The sequence below is a fragment of the Centroberyx gerrardi genome, chromosome 15, assembly GCF_048128805.1.
Source record: "Centroberyx gerrardi isolate f3 chromosome 15, fCenGer3.hap1.cur.20231027, whole genome shotgun sequence".
Lineage (NCBI taxonomy): Eukaryota > Metazoa > Chordata > Actinopteri > Beryciformes > Berycidae > Centroberyx > Centroberyx gerrardi.
The window spans coordinates 11,581,488-11,591,828 of NC_136011.1; positions in this window are offsets into that span (position 1 = coordinate 11,581,488).

The following is a 10,341-nucleotide window of genomic DNA, read 5'->3' on the forward strand; positions in this document are numbered from 1 at the left end:
TTTCAACAGATTGTTTTTAGCTCTAATTTTGGCTGATATGAGTATGTGAAGAGAAGCTGCTAGGGTCTTCAGAGTAAAAGTTGTATGTCTTCTGGGTAACCCAAGATCAATAAACATAAATTAATAACTTATTTTTGCATCATCTTCTTCTGTGAGGACAGATATATATTCAGATTGGGTGTAGCAAGGTCCGCAAGGGGTTAGAGAGACTGGAGGACCTGTTTTCAAGCCCCCATGTTGGCAAGCATCCACACTGCTGAAGTGTCCTTGAGCAAGACACTGAATCCACACCAGCTCCAGGGGCGCTGCTCTGTACTTATACCCTGGTCTCCTTGTGGAGAGATCAATATTCCTCTCAGGCCCCCCGCCACATCCTGAGCTCTACTAGGCTTTCTTATCCTCTCTTCCCACCTCATCTACCTCAGCTGACCCGCACTCTTTTGGCATTCCCTATTATCCTTTATTTACCCAAGGACAATTTGCTGACCTCGTATGCTCTTTTTCCCTACCACTCTGCTTCATTCTCATTCATTTACAGACATTCACACCTTGCAGTGCACCGTACACAGAATCACAATGTTGTGCAATGATGCAAAAATAGTACAACTGGGTAGAATCCAAACGATTGAACCAAAACTGTATATAAATACATTTGATGAAACTGGTCGACTGGAGGCCAGGTATGCTATATGATCATGTCCTTGATAACCCCACCCATCCAAACCCAGGAAATCATTTTGAGGGCATTTCAAGGAAACGTCAGCAGTATTCCATGACTGTTGAACATAACAAAAAATCTAATACAGTATAGAGAATGGGAGTGATACTCACTTATCAATGGCAACGCACTGAAGAGTCAAAAGCAATAAGAATATATAACTTATTGTTGTTTGACTGGAGGGACACTGGCATTCGCTCTCTTATGGCACACAATGTGCAGGAGGCTTCTGTTGGAAGCACCACAGAGGCAATTTTGTGAAATTTAGGCTTCACTGGTTTACAGGATTTGGGACACATTACACTTCTGATTTTATGTTCATGCCACTGAACTGTATTCAGTGGTCTACGTAGTATGTCGGCCTAGATTTCAAGTAGTATTGTTTCATACTGTGTAGCAGGGGGGTGGGCATATCGCTGTGGTTCATAATTCTTGTCCACATTTTTCTCACCTTCAGTGTTAGAGAATAGTTAACGCATGCAGTTTGTGTGCAAGCTTAGGTACATTTTTCAGTGGTTTAGTGGAAGTTAACAAAATAAAAATCTAGGTTTTTCCAGTAGTCATCAAGTTTTGTATGTAGCATGTAGTTTAAGTAGTAAACTAAAATTTTTCCCCCCAAAAAAAGCGATAGGCTTCACTCTTCTCCCTCCTGATGTTATCCTGAATCTTTTTTTACATTGTTCCTATACCATGTGTATACTGCTTTACTACATAACTACATACATAAGCATATAATATATTTATGCGCCAGAGCCACCAAGACAAATAAAGTGATTTGGATTCATGGGCTAATGCAATGAGAATAAAACAGGTAAAGACAAATTATCTAACAGGCCTATCTGTGAAAATGTGCTTTAAAAGGTGATTTAAAGATGACACAGTCTAAGTTATACATACATGAATTGATGTGAAAAATGGGTACCTATGTGGGACAATAAACATAAAAATATGAAATAAAATAAAGGAAAGAGGGAAAGAAGAGGGAAAATGTAAACGGCAAACATAAGCCACTGAAGGGTCAAACAAAGGCTTTTAGCGTTCATCTAAAGAGAGTAACTCAGACCTGTGATTTTTTGGTACAGTCTATGTGTTTATTTGTTAGAGCTTTCGTTTATTACTCATAGACACTACTCAAATAATTAGGATAACCATATTTCATTTCCACAGCATTTAATGTTGCTAATAATATGATTTGTGGTCAGCGTGGGTAGAGTTTTTTAGTTGAGAGATAAATCATTGTCAAGAGCACAGTAACTGTAAAATCCTGCAACCGTCGGTAAAAGAGCTTCACTGTTTTGTTTCTATTGAATTAAGTGTGACGACATGAAACTTGTCTGTTCTGGGAAGAATAATAATGGAGTATCCTCTGCTTGTCACTGAAGACAGAGAGGGAGACAGAAAACCCACATCAAGAATTGTATTCCAAAATGTGTTTGATCATTCTGAATGTTTTTGTTCATAAGTTTAGGTTTATTAACAGTCTTCTCCATTTGTTAAAGAAAGAGACAATGGGTATTTTGAAAATTGTCTGTAGTTGCACAGCAGCCTAGATGTCCACTAGGTGTCTCCTCCTATCTATCTCTGAGTTCACCTTATACTGTAGGTAACATGAACACTACATGATGCTTTATCCCCATTGTCTGAATGATGCTCCATCTCTCTATATGTCAGCCATTTATTCTCACTGATACTTAAATTGCCGTTCTTGTTTTCTGACACATCCTGAGCAGTCACTCCTGGCAGCCACACAACCAAAGGAAACTATAATTTCCTTTCCAGACCCTTAGCCCGAGGCTGCTGCCATGACAACGACATTGTTTGTCGTACTGATAATGTCAAACTGCCAAATGCGCTGAAGAATGATCCCCTCTTTGTAAGCCTATACTCAAAACAGCCATGGTACTTGTACTTTCCACCGAACTAACAACTTCAGTCTTTTTACACTGCTCGACATTGTGATTATGCAAATGTTTGTTTGGAGGATATCAATATGTGGCTGTGGTGACAACATGATAATTCAGAAGCATTTTTTGGCTGGTCCAGAGGAATGTTTTTCAATGACTAATTAACTACCAAAATGAGTCACAATATTGAGCGGCAAAAATACCCTCCAAATGCCTTTAGGTGGCAGCGTCATCACGACTGATTCAGTGGGCCAAGTCCAGCTGGACTAGTATTCCTGGCCTTCTTACATGTCTACAGTATTCATATTTTCTGCATATGCATCTGTTTGCCTTCGTAATGTATTGTTTCATGCGCCGGTGCCTGCCACCAACTGCAGGCCCAGCAGTAGGGCCATCTGTGCTTTGTCGCTCTCTGGTCATTGACCCATCTGTGGGTTTGTCTGTCTGTCTGCTGAGGTTAGTGGTCATTGACCTTACAAAGGCAGGAATCAAAAGTCATTTGTTGAGAGCATTGTGTTGGACGTTGTGTTGCACAAAACAATTTGCCCATCGTGGTTGGTGTTCCACCACGGGGTCATGATTTGTATTGAAAGAGTTTGTGTCATAGTTCCTATCAATTACTGTTTGATCCACAGTTATGTTGTTAACTATCTAATATTCTCACTTGTTTTATATGATGGAACTGCCTTTGTCAACTGCTTTGTTGTAACTGACAAACCACCTGTTTATTTTTTATTTGGATGTATCATGCACTGTTTTGCGGTTTACTGTTTGCATGTAGCCTACATGTTAGTAGCCAGATCTACATGAACTCAGCCAGTAAAATTGCTGTCGACATTCAGACACTTCACCTTAAATAAAGATGCACCAGCTGACCTCTAGAGCACTCCCATCTTCATCTGCCTTCTGATGATAAACCGGTTGGGCTCAATGTTGCCCTGGCCGGAAGGAACACTTTTTCACATCATCTTATATAATCTGCATTTAGACATGTCTTACCACCTCCATGTTTTATGAATCACCAGCAAAAATATATTGAAACACATCACTTCACCTGAGACTGAAACATAGAGATCTTAACTGTCAACATCTCTGTTGTTTTAAATACTAAGCTGTTGGCAATATGATAGTGAGGCACATGTGTTGGCTTGGTAACCAATCTAGTATCCAGTGGCAACAGAGGTCTATTGAGTACTGAGTGGCTCTGGATTGGCTGGTGTGCCCACCACTCTTCCATGTCACCAAGTCACAGAGGCACATCCATATAGCAGCAGCGAGGCTGTGTAATATTTTGTTCAGCGGTCAATATTGTGTGTGTGTGTGTGTGTGTGTGTGTGTGTGTGTGTGTATGAGAGAGAGAGAGAGAGAGAGAGAGAGAGAGTGATTGGGGAGGGGTCATCCCAGCCGCTGATCTTACAATTGCTCTTTGTGTTGAACAACTTACTGTACTGACCTGCAGGTGGTAGCACTCTCTCTCTCTCACACACACACACACACACACACACACACACACACACACACGCACGCACACACACACACACACACACACACACACACACACACACACAATCATAGTCAGGGTCTATGTTTAAGCTCTTACTTCAAATAACCTTCTCCCTTTACATAACATGCTCCTGTGAAAACACGGAGCATGTTTCAGGAGTGTCTCCATTCTTCATCATCACTCTGGAGCCCTAGCCATGTCTGAAGGCATCCACTGGGACAGAGGCAGACACAACAGGATAAGCGTCTTTGTCTCGGACTCCTGTCTGTCAGAGACACCCCCTCCCAGCCTCTCCCCTATTTGGGCGGCTGTTACAGAGAGGGCAGATGGCTCATTACCATAAATAGGACAGAGAGAGAGTGAGTGAGTGGGGCCGCGCACACCGACCAAGAGGACCATGCCGCCCAAAACCAAGGAAATGGGAGGCCGTTGCTAGGAGAGAGGGAAAACAGCTTTATGGCAACACAAAGCTGATTCCCCCATCCGACCTCATCTCGGCTCCCGCCCCCTCGCTCCCTACTCAGGGGACCGAGCCTGAATCTGCTGGTCAGGGACAGATGGTCGATGGGCCCCAACGTCTCTACAGCTGGACACAGGCTACGCCAACACAGTCAGACCTGGCAGGAGTAAATCACACCTTATCCTTTCCAACCTATGAGGAGCAGGAGCAGAAAGTGCTGAAGCCCAGGCCATCGGCTAAGAATAGATCCACACTTGTTGCCCACAGGAAATGTGCGGCTGCTCAATAGATGATAACATGTTAAGAGTTTGTCTGTGGAATAGTCTAATCCGCTCTGTAGGTTGAACATCCTTCACTGAGGATAATAATCACAGGTTGTCTCTTCCTTCTCTGTTTCTGTTACGTCTTTGTTTCTACACAGTAAATGGCAATGATTCATTTTGGCCAGTCCTCGTATAATGAAATACTAAAATGACAGACACAAATTCACAAAATCACAACATCAGTTTCTGGTTGAGTCTGGTTGAGTCTGATTTTTAATCCCTCTTTCTACTGCTAATCCGAGCAACCCAATTTGAATCTTTCCACTATATTTTTTAATGGCTGCTATGTTTATTTAATGAATCTTTCTCTGTGCATCATAAAATGCTATTCACTGAAATGGGGTGGAGCGAGGTGATTCTTCCTACATAAAGTATTCGAGTCAAGACATCACCTCGGAAACAATAGCACATCTGCTGTGGCTAGACCTCCGGTTGAAAGGGCATGTGCAGCCAACTGCCTCACAAAAGGAGAGGAAGAGAAATCAGTTGAGGAAACAAGAGAACCCCATTTAAATAAATGAAAAATGTTAGATATTAATATTTTAGTGTGGAAATTATTGGAATGTTATTTCTGTGACGGATCATTCTAATCTGATTTGACAGTACATTCCAAATTTTGCTCAAGTGAATCTGGTTTGATGATTCTGGTTTGTCGATTAGGTTTGAGACCTATAGAGTTGTCCTTGGGAAACAGGCATGGAGCATGAAGTGTGATGCGGCTGTTTGACAGCATCACCTTTTATGCGTCACAAGAGGGGAGGGAGGGTGGCGCGAGGGAGAAAAGGACAACTGACCAGAGCGAGCAGAAGAGAAGTGCGGCAGCAGCATGACAAGAAAGCAGAATAGAGGCGGTCCTGCATCACCTACCCATCCGCCCCGGTTGCATAGGAACACGAGGGCCGTGCCGTACCCTGCAGACACACTCCTCTCCTCTCTCCTCTGCCACGCTTCATTACCCAGTGCTCAGCCAGGCACAGAGAGGCAGTGCACCACTTTCTCCACACCACAGCCATGTGCCCGCTCACAGCCAGGCTCCCCACAGACCCGGGCAGGGTATACGCTTGGCCCTCAGGCAGCGGGTCACACTCGCTGCTTTATATGCATAGTACAGAGAGAGACGCTGGGAGATCTGACCTCAACATCACACAAAGTGTCCCTGCACCCATGCAGTTAGCCATTTTCATGGTGGTCCACAGCAATCAGAGCTGTGCCTGTCACATGATGAATTTGATGAATTTTTCATCTGTCACATTGAAACTGTAACTTGTATATTTAACACTTTGGATATTTCTCTTTGTTGCACCATGTACTTAAAGATTCATGTAAAACCCTCATGAGTTCAGCAGCATGCGATTCATATTGCAGTGCAGTAAGCAGCTAATAATTCTGTACATACATGAGAAAACACACAGCACACGCACAGTTGGAGGAACAATAGCAAACCCTCACACGCGTCATAGCCCACTATGGAGCTGATGGTGCCAGACAACACTTGCCGGGCACAAGACTACTATTGTCCCACAAGATAAAGTGCGCTTGTGACCAAGGCGAGGCGGGGCGGTCGAGACGCTGTGAAAAGATAGGGGTGTGTGTGGAAGAACAAAGCGCTTGGTGTTGTGTTGTTGTTTACAGTGAAGTCATCAGTCTAATGTTCATATAGACCTGCTGACCTCACATCACTGACAGGACATTTTAAATAGCGCGGATAGGTAGGGCATAGTGGGAGGTCAGAGTGGGTTGTCTTTCTTTTATCCTCCTCCGCTTCACAGTTAATTGACTTTTAGAAGTGTTCATTTGCCTGCAAGGAGCAGTCATTAAGAGTGAATAACAAAATTTAGCCGGGCAATAGAACAGCCCAGGATCAATGGACTAATTCAATTGCCCCTGCATGTGGTGTATTGTGTAGCAGGACCATTTGAAGGCCCTTATAAGGGAGTCATGGGGGTTTAGTGTGCTTAAAACAGCAAAGAGATTGCATTGGTATTGGTCAATAATAGAGAGAGAACAGGCATCGACACTTCACTTAACAACACTGAAGGCAATGGCATAAAAAAGAGCAAAGTTCAGTGCTGTAGTGTCGGGTGAAAACAAAACAGTCAATCAATTGCAAATGATTCAAAAGGCAGTCAAAAATCTTGTCACAATCAAGTTTGGGAAAGCACTTTCAAAGGATAATCAGTTACAAATGACTGATTATCTGCTTAAAACTGTAAGCAGTAATGTAATCAAGTGGATAACTCAAACAGAGTAACGTAATTTCATTACTTGCCCTGTACTGAAACACTTACTGAAATTATACTGAAACACTCTTAGGTTCCACTTGTAGTTCACATCATTTCTGATTATTTTGTATGGACATCAACAGATTTCACTTTGATATTTGGATATTTCATTTTGCTATGATTGCAGTTGTATGTTTCAGCTCCATATCCCTGTGTGAGTTCATGAGCCTTCAGCCACAAACATTGGCATAGTAACCTGGCCCATACTTGGTCCCAGGGGTGCTGGTTGTGGGAGGAAAAAAATGTAGTATTTTAAGGTGGCCCCAAGCAAGAGGGGGCCCTTCAGACAGGAGAGGTGATACTGTACTAAATGAGATGCATCAGGGTGGGGGGCCCCAGTGTCACATCTTGCCAGGGGGCCTAGAATTCCTGATAGTGGCCCATCTAAATTAACAAATTGTCCCTATGGTTATGCCTCCCCCTCAGTGCTTAGTGGATGAGGGCTTTTTCTTCATTACAAGAAAGTAATACATGTTTTGCAGAGAGTGAGTTTCATGTTTTCCCTTGTTCACTGAACACTAATATGGTCGATAATATGGTAAAAGCTGACTGCTAACTAAAATGGCTTACTAAGCAGCTAGTTTCACAGTCCTGTCTCTCTAAACAGTTTTTCATTGAGCCCTGGTAAGATTTCATTTACTGTGCTCAGTTCATGATACTGGCATTTTTGTTCCTCCACTGGAACGAACTGACACCTCAGACTGTTTATACAACTGTTTGCTCAATCTAACCTGAATAAATAGACTGAATCAATACAGAATTACAGGATATTTGTTTGGCTGTCGCAAAGATCATTCCTCTTTCCCCACATGTTGAGTATTTTATTGCCTCTGCATTAAAGGGGGTACTTATCAACTGACAGATAACAGACAATCGGCAACTGCTGACACAATTCATAAGGTCTGGTTAGCAGAAAGGATTGTCAAACAAAGGGCTTCTGTAGGCAAACAGACTCTTGTATGGAGTGTAACTGCAGGCAAGAGAGGGGAGAACCTCTAGGGAAAACAAACCTGAAGAACAAAGAAAGTGTTGCATTTAAAACAAGTTGACCACGCCTGGTTGCTCTACTGACAGTTAGAGGGCGTATACAGCAACACTGACACTATTTTTTATTGCAAGGAAATAAATGTAGCTCCCGTACTGCAATACGTTTTTACAAAGGAATTTTTAAAGATAAAAAAGTTGTCTCTGTTCCTAATTTTTTTTTTTATCTCCCCCCTCAAACAACAGCGATTTGTTGAAGCAGCACCCATGTATGCTGTGACTTCTGTTGGAGCATGTCTTTACACAGCAGGTGGCCTCTGACAGCTCCACAGACATGCAGTTGCCTTCTCATCCTGGGGAGAATGCAAATACTACCTGTTTAACCAGTAACCGGTGTACACTGCCCTTGCCTATCTATGAAAATGAAGGTAAATGCCGTGGAGCTTTAGCAGTACTGTGTGTGTGTGTGTGTGTTAATCTATTTCACAATTGTCTCCGATGACTCCACCACTTCGCATTTCAAGAGAGGTTCAAACTAATTAGCTCAGGGTGCCAGTAGTCTGTTGGTCTGGGTCCCCTAACAACTGCTGGTGATTGTCTCAACATCTGGAACCTGGATGTTGCAGTCAGACAGAGTGTGCTGTCCTCACATGTCCAAGGGGCATAATTTGGAACCAGAGAATAACACGGGTCAAGTCCTCCTAATTGTGCACACATGTATTTTAAAGTAGGCAATAGTAGTAGTTAGTTCCATAGTCAGTAATAGCAATAGTCCCATATGTCAGGGAGAACCTGGATTGCATTTTTCAAACCAGTATACAAAAACATCTCTTATTCTAAGAGAAGTGTGTGTGTGTGAGAGAGAAGGTGGGAGAACGGGGTAGAGATACCTGGGTTGCATGTTTCTAACCAATATGTAAAATTTATTATTGAGTATGTGTGAGAGAGAGAGAGGGAGAGAGGGGAGAGAGATCATTTTGAAGTGAGAGGATAACTATATGCTATGGTAATCTTAAGGACTTTGAGATATTTTCTTCTGAAAGCTGATTTCTTTCGACGGTTTCAGCGCTGGAAGCAGGCGAACCCAGCTCCTCGCTGGCCGGCCACCAAAGTGTCCGTGTCTGTGTTCCCACTCCAGAAGTAAGGTGTAATGAGAGAGAGAGAGAAAAAAAAATGGCGAGAGAACAATAGAGGGAAGAGAGGACAGATAGAATGAAGAGCGGCATACAAACAAGGGTTGTCACTAATAGAGAGTTTTATGAGCTCCACACCAGCTGAAATGGAGTGCTGTGCGTGCGCAGCGGCTCTTATCGGCTCGCTGGCAGTAGGGGAGGGTGAGAGCTTCAACACTTGCGCTCCGTAAAAAAAACGGTCTGATTCATTTTCCGCATGAGAGGGTCTCACTGGGGCGGCATCAGACCAGCCAGGCCACACAGATTTATGGACCATTAAAGCAGCAGGCCTCCTGACCGCTATGCCACCACAGGCTGCCTGCTAAGATACACTGCACCCTCATTCATGATCACTTACTACTCTCCATCACAGTCTCGCCTCCTCATTGTTCATCCCTTCATCCCTACCACTTTTACTGCTCGGCACGAACCCCTCTCATACTCCGTAATCCAATTATTCCTCATCAGACTCCCTCTTATTCCACAGTGTCTTTCCTGCACTGATTTCAGCGTTCTCTAGCTAAGCCGCTTCAGTATTCTTACCTTTGCATCTATTCACCTGTTTTCAAGTTAACACAATATACTGTCTTCTTATTCTCTCATGTCACCAAATAAATCTTCTTCATCAGAAACCTGTTATATGGTCCAAGCTATGCTCCAATAGGGTTGTGAACATCTCTGAAGGTGGTCAGTGGGGCATGTTGTAAAATCAGATTAGCACCATTGCAGGCACACAGACTAATGGGTCTGTCTTTTCAAGGCATCCTCAATCAACTCCGTTACCCTGGTGATTGCTGCATCTTGCTCTTCCCTCTCCCATTTGCTGGCTTTGCAACTTCATCATCCCTAGGAGTGATACTGGAAGGAAAAATGGGGCACAGTCTATGCTGCTTGCTGGCCCTAAGAATAGCTCAGTGTGCAAGAAAACGATGCCACAGCAACCTGAGCAAAGGCTGCAAAAGTGAATGAATGAATATGACGGGATCCAGAGTGC